Source organism: Tachysurus vachellii, chromosome 16, assembly GCF_030014155.1.
Source record: "Tachysurus vachellii isolate PV-2020 chromosome 16, HZAU_Pvac_v1, whole genome shotgun sequence".
Lineage (NCBI taxonomy): Eukaryota > Metazoa > Chordata > Actinopteri > Siluriformes > Bagridae > Tachysurus > Tachysurus vachellii.
Window position 1 is genome coordinate 2,128,001 of NC_083475.1, and position 15,019 is coordinate 2,143,019.

The 15,019-nt window shown below is 37.4% G+C and overlaps 1 long non-coding RNA gene across 2 annotated transcripts; it reads right to left on the reverse strand.

Moving 5' to 3' along the window:
• Positions 1 to 406: 406 nt before the first annotated feature.
• Positions 407 to 5,323, reverse strand: LOC132858975 (uncharacterized). 2 transcript variants are annotated; one of them, XR_009649686.1, is made up of 5 exons: positions 1,601 to 5,323; positions 1,157 to 1,504; positions 941 to 1,028; positions 618 to 804; positions 407 to 440 (listed from the first exon to the last, which is right to left on the reverse strand). It is a non-coding gene; the product is annotated as an uncharacterized LOC132858975 (long non-coding RNA). The 2 variants fall into 2 exon arrangements; XR_009649685.1 differs by having other exon boundaries at positions 1,157 to 5,323.
• Positions 5,324 to 15,019: the final 9,696 nt, after the last annotated feature.

Genomic DNA, 15,019 nt, shown 5'->3' on the forward strand with positions numbered 1-15,019 from the left:
GCCTGTGCCTATCTCAGGCATCATCGGGCATCAAGGCAGGATACACCCTGGATGTAGTGTCAACCCATTGCAGAGCATACACACACTCTCATTCACTCACGCAATCACACTACGGACAATTTTCCAGAGATGCCAATCAACCTACCATGCATGTCTTTGGACCAGGGGAGGAAACTGGAGTACCCGGAGGAAACCCCAGAGGCACAGGGAAAACATGCAAACTCCACACACACAAGGCGGAGGCAAGAATCGACCCCCCAACCCTGGAGGTGTGAGGCGAACATGCTAACCACTAAGCCACTGTGCCCCCCCAAGCAACATCTTGTGGAGAATAAAAACATTATAGTTCAAAACATATTTAACATGCATACTGTATAAGGAAAGTAGAAAAACCTCTCTGCACTTGCCTTTCATTAACTGTCTTACAGAATCACTTGCATCTGCAACAAGAAAAAAGTGCTATTGAACAGACTCGCACATTAGCATACAAAAAATATTTTAAGATAAACAATATTGTAAATCGTTGTAAACTGCTTGGAATTTGGAAGCTGGAAATTACAGTCAAAGCAATTATTGGTCTGATTGCAAAACTGCCAAAGCACTTCTGGAATTTATACCCTCTTGATCCTTGGAAGATGGTTCCTGGCTGGGGTCCATGGCAAACAGGGCTGATGAGTCGCTTGACTCAGTCAAGTATAGAGAAGTGATGCACATCTGGTCAGAGGACTCCAAAGGATAGTTAGGCAGAATTTTGATAGAAGGCTGGACAGAGGACTTGACTCTGGAAGCTGATTGAACAGGAGCCTGCATTTTATTGGAAACAGATTTTACATGTATACCATTTGCAAAATTACATTTTGGGATGTCCACGTAAATGGAACAATTGAATACACTGTATCTTTGACACTCAGACTTGTTTACATAAACATCACTGTTATACCTGGAAATAGAAGTCTAGGAGCTGGGCAGAGCTTTCTTTTTTAACTTTGTCTTCTTTATCAGATGTTTTGTTGTAAACAGGATTGGGTCTAATAGAAAAAGAAAACTTCAGATACGTCTAGCAATTTTATTTTATTTTTGTGATTATTCTTTCCCCATGCCATTTATTAATTTTTCCCCCTTCTGAAAATAAACGCAAAGAAATTTCAGGTGTTACCTGGCCTGGTGTCAGGCCCCCGGATATGGAAGGAAGGAGACAGACCCGTACGCAGGATCTAAAGGTGGATTCATTCTGTCAGGCCCCCGGATACGGAGAACTAACGTAAACTAAACTAATGAATCCGCCCTGCCATCGACAACGCGGCTCACATATATATACACACACAAGTCAATCACATGATGGGGAACATTTGAGGAGACAGGGAGGAGCAGACGAAGGCGGGGCAGACACGTGACAATAACAAAAACATTAGCATGTGTCCAAAAGTCCGCGCTGATCCCTGACACCTGGTCACCTTGGCCTGTAGGTATCTTTTCAAACTCTTCTCAGCTTCTTCATATGTGGCTGCAAGTTAAATTTTGTGAGTGTAATAACTGTAAAGTACCCAATTTAATTCCACCTTATACTTAATTGATGCTTAATTTGAATTTATACACTTACCTCGACTTACAAGGTGTCTAACAGGTTCATAGGACAACTACTCCTCAGCAGGCAGCTCATATTTTTCAACTGCAGCCCGTACCTTGGCTGTGTCTTTGGGTGGATATGGTGGGCATAGAAGATTCTTTCCATTCAGCCAGCTGTGTGGCACAATTTCTGTGCCACCATTTTGAAACTGAATTATGCACCACTGCTTCATTTTTTTTTTTAACAAAATAACTTCCCTACAATACAAGAATGCAAATTTAAACTTTCCCTTGGAGAGATAGAAAAAAAAATTAAAAATTAGGAACTAATTATGTTATGTACAAGCTTCTCTTACAACAGCAAAAGCATGTTGTAATCTACAAACAATTCATTATGTTATATGAATGAGTGGCATGGCAATGAAGACATTTTTGTCAGGACAGAGGAAATATTTCAGCTTAATATCTTGGAGTCTGGCCACATCAAGATTGTCATGCACCTCCCACACTTTATAACAACCTATGCTGGTTGACTCAAACGGGTAGGAGAAGAATGATTCTTGATGAATAAACTTTTGAAATAGGACAAAAATCCCTACCCCATCTACATTAATGATATTTCTTAAAATAGCAATGTGGCCAACTATTTGCACACAATTATCTCCTTGCACTATAGAGTGTACATTTCTGTGACCACTTTTCTGAACTGTTTGCCAAGACTTAGGCTATGGAGCACTGGACCATCAAAATGTGGTTGACTTAAGTTGCACTTGTGAGGCTTTGGTGACTCTGGATTTTGCATTTCAGATAACCTTTTCACAACTTACTGTAAGGGTAAGTGAGGCTTGTGCAAATGATGTTTTATTTGTCCTAAATAACACTCAAAAGGAAATGCTGACACATTATCCAAAGGTCCAAAGAGACGATACTCTTCAGCCAGATGAGTCAGTTGGTGTATATTGTAGACTATTTCATGTCTACCATATATAGTTGTCCAAAGTGGCATACAAAAGAGACAAGAAATTCATGAGTACAATCAATCATCGCCTCTGGGGTTCCAGAGGATAAAAGCAAATGCATAGCAATAGAAACAACATAAAGTTCTCATACATCTGCATTTGAATGCAATTCTGAAGCACAACAGGTCAGTCGTTATCCAGCGGTCAATTTCTGATAACCCTCTTGGTTTCTGGCTAAACTCAACAGGCGTGTAGGGACTCTGCAGCTTTAACTTTTCAGAACTTTCAGCTACAGTTTGAGTGGACCACCTAGTGATATGTGCTTTACCTCTGATCCAAACGTTTCCTAGTGACTCCTAGACAGCATAAATGCATATAATCTAATGGAAACATGATAACCATTTTTACCAAGCCAGCTAAAGGAGAAAGTTTTTGGTTCAAGTGGTGGTCTTCATCAATCATATCATTAAAATCAGAATCAGTCCTCAACTTTGCATCACTTTCTGGGTATGTCATTTTATTTTGCCACTCAACCACTTGAACACATTTGTCACAGTCCAGGTAGCCATTGTGAGATATTTTATATTTTTAACAAAAGCTCTGGCAGGGGCATCACACACAAAAGAGCATACTTGTACTAATACGTTTTGACCATTGTAAACAATACCATGCAGAAGAACATCAGCTAAATCGTCAATAAATTGCTTTAAGAACTCAAATATGCACTTGGGCTTTTTCATACCACAGTAAAGGAAAATGAAGAAGGGATGTTTGGTATAGTCACAATTGACAATGGCAAGAATTGGCCAGAACTGAAGTGTACAGCTTTTGAAAAGTGGAAGCCAATTTAACTGTTTGCAATTGTTCAGGCAGGATCAAGTTTTTCAAACGTGACACTGTCCCCTTTGCCAAGCCAAAATGATAATACTCCCCACCTTCCATCTTTTTGGTAGATACATGAGTTTGGGTCTTAAGAACTGTCCTGGCATCTGTGAGCAATACTGGATGAAACATTCGCAGAATACTTAAAAGGGCACCGAGTGCAGCAAGTGAGACTGAGGATGTAGAGGCCCAATACCACAAACTCCTTAAAAGAAACTCACTCATTGGAGCTTCTGATTCAGTATCAGAGTCAAAATCTGATGAGTTGACTGTATCATTATTAACATCATGTATATTGGTTGGATGCAACAGAACCTCATCAGATACCCCACCAGGGAATTCTCTGTGACTGAATCATTACAATCTGAAAGAGCTGACTCTATAACCACTTTAGGGTACTCTGCATATTTTTTTCCTGCTCCAACATGGTTTTCTTGTGACAGAATTTTGTGAACTGGTTTCATTAAATTGTTGTAGTATTTCTTACTTTCTGAAATCGTTGATTTCAATTTACGCCTCTTTGACCACCGTTAAGTCATTATTGCTACCAGTGGTGCAACAGTTCAAGTTTTTAAAAACTGGCTTATTGTATGTCAGATTGTGCCTCTTTTCTTTTGGGTTCTCTGAAGAAGCAAGCACGATATTGCTTAAAAGCAAGTCAATTAAATTCTCATACATAACTGTACATACATACAGTCACATACCATTTACACACATACCATTCACACACATACCAACATAAACATAACATTTCCTTTTTACAATTTATGAAAACAGTTATTTAGAACAGGATTTTAGTATCATTGATTTTTTTTAATCTTTTAGTGCTTCAATATCTTTTATATTTTGTGCAATAAACGTTTGTAAATGGAAGCTCTATAATATGCAGGACTTCAGTATGTTGACAGCTTGTAAATTATATGGCAACTAATTTACCAAGAATTGGTAAGTAATTTACCAAGTAATTTACCAAGAAACTACAAGTCTTCTGTGTTTAGCTTATAAGAACAGCTTAATTATTTTCAATTAAAGCAATTTCATTAAAGCTGCAGATTTATCTAATGCAAACCAATTAATCTCTTTGAAGATCACATGAAAATTTATTTGATTTTGAGTTTTACCATGAAGTTACATACAGCAAATTTTACACTCTTTGAGGAATATGAATGTTTACCTGATAAAGCTGCAAGCAGGAGATAGAAGATAAAACCAAATCTTATGTCAAGCAGTTGCTGTGGACTGCAACTCAATGTATGATCAATGTCACCATCATTAATGGTGTGCTTCTCATTTCTCTAATTATCCAACCTCATCAGCCTTAACTCCTCCTACTGAAGGCCTTGGAGTAAATGCAAAGAGTAACAGAAACATAGGCTATGTAAAGTTTAATATTCATGCTCATGGGCTTCTAGAGATCAGCTAAATATTGTTGGAATTTTATTAATCAAGGCTAAAGACAAACTTGAGATGCACTTTTTAATCACCCACATCATCACCCATATTTTGGCTCTTGGTTTTCATCAAAATTTCAATGTTGGATGCACCTGTGCTTTCTTTCTAATGAAGAAGCATCAATTAAACAACTGAGAAGTGCACATGCAAAACCAAAATGGGTGTTTTCCAATCAGTGGCCAATTTCAAACTACAATAGATATTTTTTTTTTTAACCATTTTTCAACAGACTTACTAAAACCATGAAGGCCCACCCTTAAACCAAGCCCGCAGTGGATTAGAAAAGTGGGTAAAGTGGTGAAAATGCCCATTATGAACTGACACGCCCCACTGATGGGAGACACCCAGTAGTGTTCTGCACAGATATACACCATGATCTTCTGATCATCAACTACAAATCACTGTTAGTTCAATGTCACTGTCAGTTCAATGACACCCATGTGTGCTGTCCACTTTGATCACAATTTCAATGCTGAATATATATTTATTCAACTATTATAACTAATTAATTTAATCACAATTATTAAAGTAATAATAATTATATATATATATATATATATATATATATATATATATATATATATATATATATATATATATATTTTCATATATTTTTCAATTCAACTATTATTACTATGTAATTTAATCACAATTATTATATTATACCTACAATAATAATTATATAAATAATATCATTATAGAGCTTTTCACTTATAACAAAGGTTATAACAAAAAATGTTTGAATAAAACATTGCTAGAAAAAATAAAAAGTGTTTGAAGTTAAATAAATGTTCTTTGATTTAATTACAAAGAGTCTTTCCACTGTTCAATGGCCTTCCCAGATGCTGGGCAGTACCATTTACTTTTAATTTGAGTATGGCCAGTAAGTTTGTTCTTTGACTGCCAAATAATTTAAACTGGTAGTGGTAGCCTTCTTTTGACAGACACTTTTTTGGTGACTCCCTTCTTGCCACAAGCTCTGCCTTTTGCAGTCTCCATGTGTGTTGTCAGTTCTGAGACTATGGGTCTGGAGCTGTTGGCTGGGGACCTGGCAAAATGATAAAGAACCCTGAGTCAAAGGTGCTGGCACTGATGGGTGATGACCAGGCAGAAAGGCTGTATAACCCAGAGATATACATGTCTGTCACTGATGGGTGATGACCCTGCCGATTTGAAAATCCAGGCCAGTTAAACCACACAGGATCATGCTTGACACTAAGCCAGAAAGAAGATTCACATTCCACATGAGTCAGGCTGGTGCCAGGTGCAGCTACATCTGCATGTGATTTACATTTACATTTACAGAATTTGGCAGACTCCCTTATCCAGAGCGACGTACATAAGTGTTTAATGCCGGTTGACTAAGTTAGATACTTAAGATACCATGAGTTTGAAACATTGTTCAAAGTTACAATTAAAAAGTGTCAAAGTTTTTTTTTTTTTTTTTTTCTCTCTTTTAAATAAATGCAAAGGATAGGGAAAGAAGTGCTAGTTGAAGTAGGTCTTCAACCGCCGTTTGAAAATAGCCAGTGACTCAGCTGTCCATACCCCTAGGGGAAGTTCATTCCACCACCTTGGTGCCAGAACAGAGAAGAGTCTTGTAGTATACTTACCTCTTACCCTGAGAGATGGTGGGACCAGTCGAGCAGTGCTGGTAGATCGGAGGGTGTGGGGTGCAGTGCGAGGAGTGATGAGGGCTTTGAGGTAAGCGGGAGCTGGTCCGTTTTTGGCTTTGTAGGCCAGCATCAGTGTTTTGAATCTGATGCGTACAGCTACCGGAAGCCAGTGGAGGGATTGCAGCAGCGGGGTGGTATGCGAGAACTTTAGCAGGTTGAACACAAGCTGTGCAGCTGCATTTTGGATCATTTGCAGAGAAAGAATTGCGTTCAAAAAAAAAAGTCAATAAATATATGATAAACATATCTTTTAAATATATATGATTTTTTCAGTACAATACACTTGTAGTTCAGTACACACACTAATTATATATACATATATATATATATATATATATATATATATATATATATATATATATATATATATATATATATATATATATATACACACACATATAAAAATGTGTGTATCTTTTAATACACATATATTTACAATAAAGTGCCCAATACATTTATATTACATATTTATTTATTATAATTATTGAAGTGAATGTGGGGAACAGAAGCCCAATTCACCAAGAAGAGACTTTAATGCTTTTTATTGTTAATAAACCATCTTGATTTTGTCCAGCAGTTCTCTGTAGTCTTCAAACAGCTGATTGATGTGACTGTGTCATCACAACTGACATTGAGTCATAAACAGTCTGTGGATAAACAGATGCATTGTTTGTATAATGAATGATCAGTAGTTCAGTAGTTTCAATAACAGCATCAACAAAACTATTCTGAATATTAATTACACTACCCTTTCACACCAATTCACACTACCTTTTTTATTTATGTTTTCACAAACATACAATGTTTGTCAATTCTTAAATAAAAATAAGTTATATAGTTATAATAAAATTATATAAAGGTGTAATTACAGTTACAATCTGTAATAATAATATACTTACACTTATACACCGTCTCCTATGGAGCCTCCCAAAATTAAATGAAATCACAAATCCCTCTGCATTAGCATTTTTGTACAAGGACAAAACTGTCACATAAACATGTTGTTGTTGTTTTTTCATTTACAACCAATTGTTCGCGCCAGGCCAATTGACTGTTTTGTTTCAGTAAATTTCATGTTTATCCTAAAAGTAAAATGAACTTCCTTTAATTAAAGAAATCCTGTGTTTATAATATTAAATTATCCTTGTAAACACACACATACACACAAAAGACAGTGTTAACAAAGTATCTCTAGTACCTTGTTCAATAACACATGCAAGTAGATATCATTAAAGCATTATAGTAGATATATAGCATTGTCTCACATCAGAATCAGAATCAGATTTATTGGCCAAGTGTGTTGACACACTCAAGGAATTTGGTTCCAGCTGTTTGTGACTCAAAAGTACAGACATAAATAACACTATACTATACAAACTATACAAGACAATGCAGATGATGAGATATAATATAGACAGAATGAGTATTAAATATGAATATAGAATATGAACGATCAGTTGTGTACATAAAGTGTGGGAGTGCAAATAATATTATGCAATATTATGCTTTTTGTACAATATACAGCAGCAGTAGTGTGTGTAATATATACAGATGATTTGATGACTGATTATGCAATACTTATGATAAATAGCAGGGAATATAATTATGGTGAGTTGTTGATCAGGGTGATTGCCTGGGGAAAGAAACTGTTCCTGTGTCTGGCAGTTTTAGTAAGCAGAGTTCTGTAGCGCCTGCCAGAAGGGAGGAGCTGAAAGAGGTTGTGTCCAGGGTGCGAGGGGTCGGTGGTGATTTTTACTGCACGGTTTCTGGTTCTTGTGTCGTACAAGTCCTGGAGAGTGGGCAAGGAGGCACCAATTATTTTTTCTGCTGTTTTTACTGTGTGTTGCAGTCTGTTTCTTTCCTGTTTTGTAGCTGCACCAAACCAGATAATGATGGATGTGCACAGGACAGATTCAATGACTTCAGTATAGAACAGCATCAACAGCTCCTGTGGCAGACCAAACTTCCTTAGATGGCGTAGAAAGTACATCCTCTGCTGGGCCTTTTTGATGATGGCGTTTATGTTGCACATGAATCATGAAGGTCTCCACAGATGACACCGGGCTGTTGGATATTGTGAGGGGGAGTAGTCTTGAGGGATCTTTCCTAAAGTCCACTATCATCTCTACAGTTTTGAGGGTGTTTAGCTGCAGACTGTTCTGACTGCACCACAGCACCAGCCACTTCACCTCCTGCCGGTATGCAGACTCATCACCATCTTGGATGAGACTGATGAGCGTAGTATCATCTGCAAATTTCAGGGGTTTAACGGTTTTGTCACTTGACGTGCAGTTGTTAGTGTAGAGGGAGAATAGCAGTGTGGAGAGGACACATCCCTGTGGAGCGCCAGTGCTGATTGTCCGACACTGACAGATGGAAGGGGGTATAGTGAGCCTTAGGAGTTTGGAGTGGAGCATTTCCGGAATTATAGTATTAAAAGCCGAACTGAAGTCAACAAACAAAATCCGGGTGTATGTCCCTGGGCAATCCAGGTGTTGCAGAATGTAGTGCAGTCCAATGTTGACTGCGTCGTCCACTGATCTGTTTGCACGGTAGGCAACTGTAGGGGATCCAGCATCTGTTCTGTGACAGTCTTTAGGTGGGCCAATACCAGCTGTTCAAAGGTCTTCATGACAACAGATGTCAGAGTGACAGGCCTGTAGTCATTTAGTCCAGTGATGGAGGGTTTCTTGGGGACCGGGATGATTGTGGAGAGTTTAAAGCAGGAGGGGACTTCACACTTGGCAATAAAGACCTTTCTGATTCTGATTCTGATTCTGAGACTTTGCCTTACGAGGCAGCACAAAATTGGGTTTTTGGACTGTTGGTGGCGCTAGAGGGCTTTTTTTAAAAAGGGCTGTTTTTAGTGATTTTTCCGTTATAGCGCCACCAAGTGGCCAATCGCCGCGGTTTTTGAACTCTGACCTCAGTTTGACCTCTTTCACATGTGTCCCAAGTTTGGTGTTGATAGCTCATTTAGTTCTTGAGTTATTGACATTTTAGTAAAACTAAGAGAGTTACCTTTACTCGGCTTTGCAGCCGCATCTTAGCCGCGAGTCTTCAAAACAAGAGCAGCAGACAGGTAACGTGGAAAATGGACATTTATCCTACCATAATGTTGTTGTAAACTTAGCGAATGCGGTAGCACGGGACTTCTGATTAATTATAATATAAGTATTACTGGATTGCTGCCACGTTTTCAATATCAACAAAACTAAACATGAATTCAACATGATTAACTTATTGATTCTCACTGTCAATATCATCTCCTTATTTTTGCTTGATGTGTGCATTCTATGTCTATCAACAAATTTAATAGAATGCCAAGGAAAGAAAGGATCAAAAGAAAAAAACACAAGGAACTCTCTGATGCAGCTAACGGTAGCATCCCTCTCACAAGTTGGCCGAGGAGAGAGAATAAACATGACGGTACTGTTTGTTTGTTTTTATGTTTGTTTTTTAAGCTAGTAAGCTATTACTTATATTACAGTCTAAACAATACTTTAGACATTTTTGTTAAATGAATAAATCACCCAAATTGATTATTCTCTCATTTAATCATCTATATGTTTCAATTCTGTATGACTTTCTTCTGTTGAATATTTACAAGATTTGTTTTGTCCATATATTGAAAGCCAGTGGGGACCAAAATGGAGTCCCCATTAATTCCATTCATTATATGGCCATTTGTGTTTCATAGAGAGCTGCAGTTCAGATAAGGAAAGTATTGAAGAGATTCAAGGGAAAGCAGTTGAGACAAGTGAGAAAGATGAAGGAGATGTTAGAGCCAATGAGGAAGAAAGTGAGGAAATACAAGGAGACATTAGGCTCAGTGAGGAAGAGGAAGAGATGGAAAGGGAGGTACAAGAAGAGATGAGTCAAGAAAAGGATAGAGAGATAACAGAGGAAAGAGCTGCAGGAGCAGATATTGAATACCAGATTCAGGGTACAAGTGAACAAGACATTAACCAATCCTTGTTGGCCTTACAGTTTCCAACAGACCCAGCTCATGTTGATCAGCTTAAAATACAGGTTAATAGCGACTACATACAGTTCTTCTGCTCTCTTGGGCCATGTCAGCCAGTAGCTGGCTTTCCAAAAAATCCACAACGAATCCTAAAGTGCCTAAAAGACAATGAGATTGAGTCTGTTTTCCCCTCTCTTTCTGAACTCCTAAAAATTTATGCAACATTGCCTGTCTCCACTTCTACAGTTGAGAGGTCATTTTCTAAGTTAAAACTTGTGAAATCCAGTCTTCGATGTCTGTGTAATGAAGAGAGGCTTTCTGACCTACTGCTGCTCTCCATTGAGCAAGACATTCCAATTAATCGTGAAGTCATTCAAATATTTAAAAAGACAGCAGATAGACGAATACTGATTTAAATACAGGTAATTTCATAAATAAGTTAAAATCTGTACAAAAATACATTTGGTTATGTTTTTTGAAGTAATATTTTTGTCTTTTTTTTTTTTAGTGCCCTTTTTGGTCCTTCTGCCCCTGCCCCACTGCAGGTCTGTGCACGCCACTGCTACCATCTGACCAAGTTTGAGCTCTCTAGGCCTTACGGTTTGGGCAGTTTATCGTTTCTAGGGCGGAATAATAATAATAATAATAATAATAATAATAATAATAATAATCCTAACGAAAACAATAGGTTTCCAGCGCTTCGCGCTTGAACCCTAATAATAATAATAAATAAAAATCAGAACGAATGCAATAGTGTTCCAGCGCTTCGCGCTTGAACCCTAATAATAATAATAATAAAAATCCTAACGAATACAGGAGTGTCATGGTGCTACTGGCAGTAAGTACAGGTATGTAAAAGCCATGCCCCTAAATTTGCATGCGGCTAAATTAACCATTACATTCAGCTGATTTAACAACAGTTTCCAAGTCCGCAGTTGAGCGAAATAAATTCACATTATGTTTGTTCTAGATACAACTATATTCCCCAAACATCCTGAATGTTTTCCTCTTGAGAATCGAAAGAGCGACAACTGAAAGACCTGTTTTACAGGTAAGGTTGTACCTGTACCTCTAATGCCTAATGCTAATTTCCTACAGCTGAATTTCACAAGAGATTTATTTACAATATATCCACATTGTTCTTATAAATCCCTTTATGATAATGATCTCACTCACCTTTAGACAGCAATCCTTGTTTGTGACGTTAATATCACAGCTCTCACTTTAAATATATAAATAAAAAAGTGGAAATACAGACAGGAATCAAAACAATGGTGTGTCGTTGGAGAATGAGTCGACACTTCGAATCAGCTCTTTTGGTGAATGTTGAGAGATGACTCATATAACTCCTGTAATCTATCCTTTTGCAGAAAATTCCTGAGAATTATGATTTCATATTTTTTACGCATATAATCACATAATGTGCTATATCCACTAAGTAATTCATAATTTGTAATGTGCTTACATAGGAAAGAGATTGCGGTAAAGTTAGTTTTACATTCACAAATTCAAGCTTGCTGTGTTCAGTATCTTTACAGTAGAGTGGCATCAGAAAGGTTAAAACATAAATTATTGTAAGTCACAACCCAAAGGATCAGCTTAAACGTATGGGAAAGCAGGGCACAACCAAACACTTTTTGTTTCTTTTCGTTTGTGGTTCAAAGCATCTGTTTTTTTTTTACATTAATTGTATAGATTTCTGGTACGAATATTTGGAATTTGTGGTAAATCCTATATCATTATAATGCATACACATTTATGCTGCTGATCTTATCAGCCGTCACTGATGCAACGTCAGACAAACTTTTTGTATTTTATGATTTAGCTAAGGAACAACGTGGTTACACACAAACTAGCCATGATATCTAGTTGAGCTAGTTAATATCCATTGAAAGTAGGTGTACAAATTAGGAACAAGTGTTTTAAAAAGTGTTGCTAACTTTAACACATCTAATAACCAAAGATAAACTTTGTATGTTAATGAATATAACTCCAGTAACTGTAATTATTTTGAAGTAAATATAGTTTAGTGTGTAGTGTTTTTGTAAAGCAGTCAACTCAAGAAAAGCACACAGACACTCGATACAGATTTCTCATATCAACTCTCCTTTTACTCTTCTTATTTTTCTCTTTCTTATTCAACTACTGTATCTCTAAACAGAGCTGAGTGCTCAGCAGCAGGGAAACCATATTAAAGCTGTATTACAAAGCTGACAGAAATAATGAATACCTGCTGAATTGTTTGTAGATTAATTTATGCTAAACTTAAGGTATGTGGTAGCCTAGTGGTTAAAGGTGTTGAACTTATATGCAAAATTTTATATATATATATACACATATATATATATATATATATATATATATATATATATATATATATATATATATATATATATATATATATATATATATATGATACAATACCCCATGCCAGTGTAACTGGTGAGCACACTGTTCCGCCGGCGGGACACTACCGCTAGGGGACGAGGCTGCATCAACTTCATTGTAACTTTTAAGCATTAAATCTTCTAAATACACGGTTAAATTTTATATTGTTTGAAAGCTTAGACTCTCAGGATTTTATTAAGCCCACACACAAAGCATAATATGATTTATAGCCGTCATACAATTGTAATCAAGTTGATCGTCACCTGAACTAGGCGGCGCTAGTCCAGTTGTCTTCTTACCTTTAAACGCTTCCCTTTCTTCACTGGGGTAATATTTTCCAAACCAAAACATTTCTAATAAATCCCCAAGAGTCCAAGGAATCGGAATATGTAAGCCTTTTAATCCAAATCGCTTTGGTCACTTCGCAATAATTACTTTTCTGACCGAAAACCGTAAGCGGTAGTTCACTTCCGTCCATTGTTTCGGCTCTCACTTCTCATTGGAAGCTTAGAAAACTACAATTGTCAGATGACAATTCACCAATTGTTAGGTGTCAGATTTGTAGTCCAGACTCTTAGGAATCAAACAAGCCCTCACATGAGCCAATCGGTGCTCGTAGAGCAGAGATAGACAGCTTAGAAGCCAATGATGGCTCTCCATTCCGGTCCTCCATTTGTTTGGCATTTGTTCCAGCCAGTAGCAATTTCATGATCCGGGACCCTGATATCTCTTTAGCCAATAAAGAGACGATTCCAACGAGGTGCGACAAGACCCATCAGGAAGGTGGGGGCTGCCAGCCAGAGAGCTGTGAATGCAGGAATGACGCAATTCACAGGCTGAATTGCCCAATCCTGGCGCACAGACAGAGAAGGCCTGTGTTTTTTGAGCAGATTCTACTGCCTAGTGGTTCAGTTTAAAGGGGTTAAAAGGTTATAGGCCTTTCAAACTCTTGTAAACAAGTGTAAACAAGGTTTATTTGGGAGCAAAAAATGGGCAAAAAACAAAAACGCACAGACCTATCTGTAGAAAAACATTAATATAAAAGCCATTTTTGGGTCTTTTGACTTCAAATTTCTTTTGGTGAAAGCTAAGACATGTGGCTATGACCTTTAGTTGTCCATTAGCTCCTTGCCTGTGTTTACAGTAGTGTTTTTTAATAATTTTACAGTAAATTTTTCCAGGCGGAAATGAAATCCTCCATTCTAGCCTCTGTAACTTTGTGCCAGTAAGGTCTAGAATCACTCTGACACTTGTATCTGAACCCTGTGTGTCAAAGTATGTGGGAACTGTACCACTTTTTAGGTGGGTATGTCATATAGGCGAAAATCATAAAAATCAGGGCGTTCTCTAACAGGATAAATAGTGCCTTGACTGGGTTTTTGTTTTGAGTTTTCCTTTTCTCTTATTTATATATTTCTGTATTGAAGTCTTTTTTTCTTTTCTCAAATTAATTTTTTATATTAATGTTACACTTTGTATATTCAAGGTGAAGCGATGTACTTCACAAAATTTTGTTTTTATCATTTTTGTTTAAATATCTAGAAATGTGGAGGAACTTTTTTTAGTACTTCTTTGGGGAGGAAGTGTCATCAGTGGGACACATCCGGGGTTTCTCATCGTGCGATATGGTGTAGATATCTATCGTGCAATATGCATGCATATGGAGAATTTGAACATGTATTAAAAAAATACTTTCTAGAGATAGCAGGGCTATCAAGTGTCACACATTGAGAGTGACAGTCACGCATTTTGATCTTTTCTCACGCTCTCCCACCACACATTGTATTTCTCACGCAGAAAAACCTTTTGACTATTTAGCATATATTTAATATGCCGCAGCGTCCAAAATGTGTCCGCACCGCTGTCTCTATGGAACCGCGCAGGAATCAAGTGCTTCTCCCCTGGAGTTCTTAGTCGAGCCTGACACTCATCAGCCAATCAAAAAAAGAGGCTACACAATAGCCAATCAGAAAATAGCACTATTTTATCTGGGTACGATTTAACGCAACAACCAAAAAAAAAAAAAAAAAACATTCATTACAGAGGGTATTTTTGACAGTCAGTTTGAACAAAACCTCAAACGCTGGGGAGGTGGAGATGTCACGCCTGTCTTCAAAACTTGAGAGCCC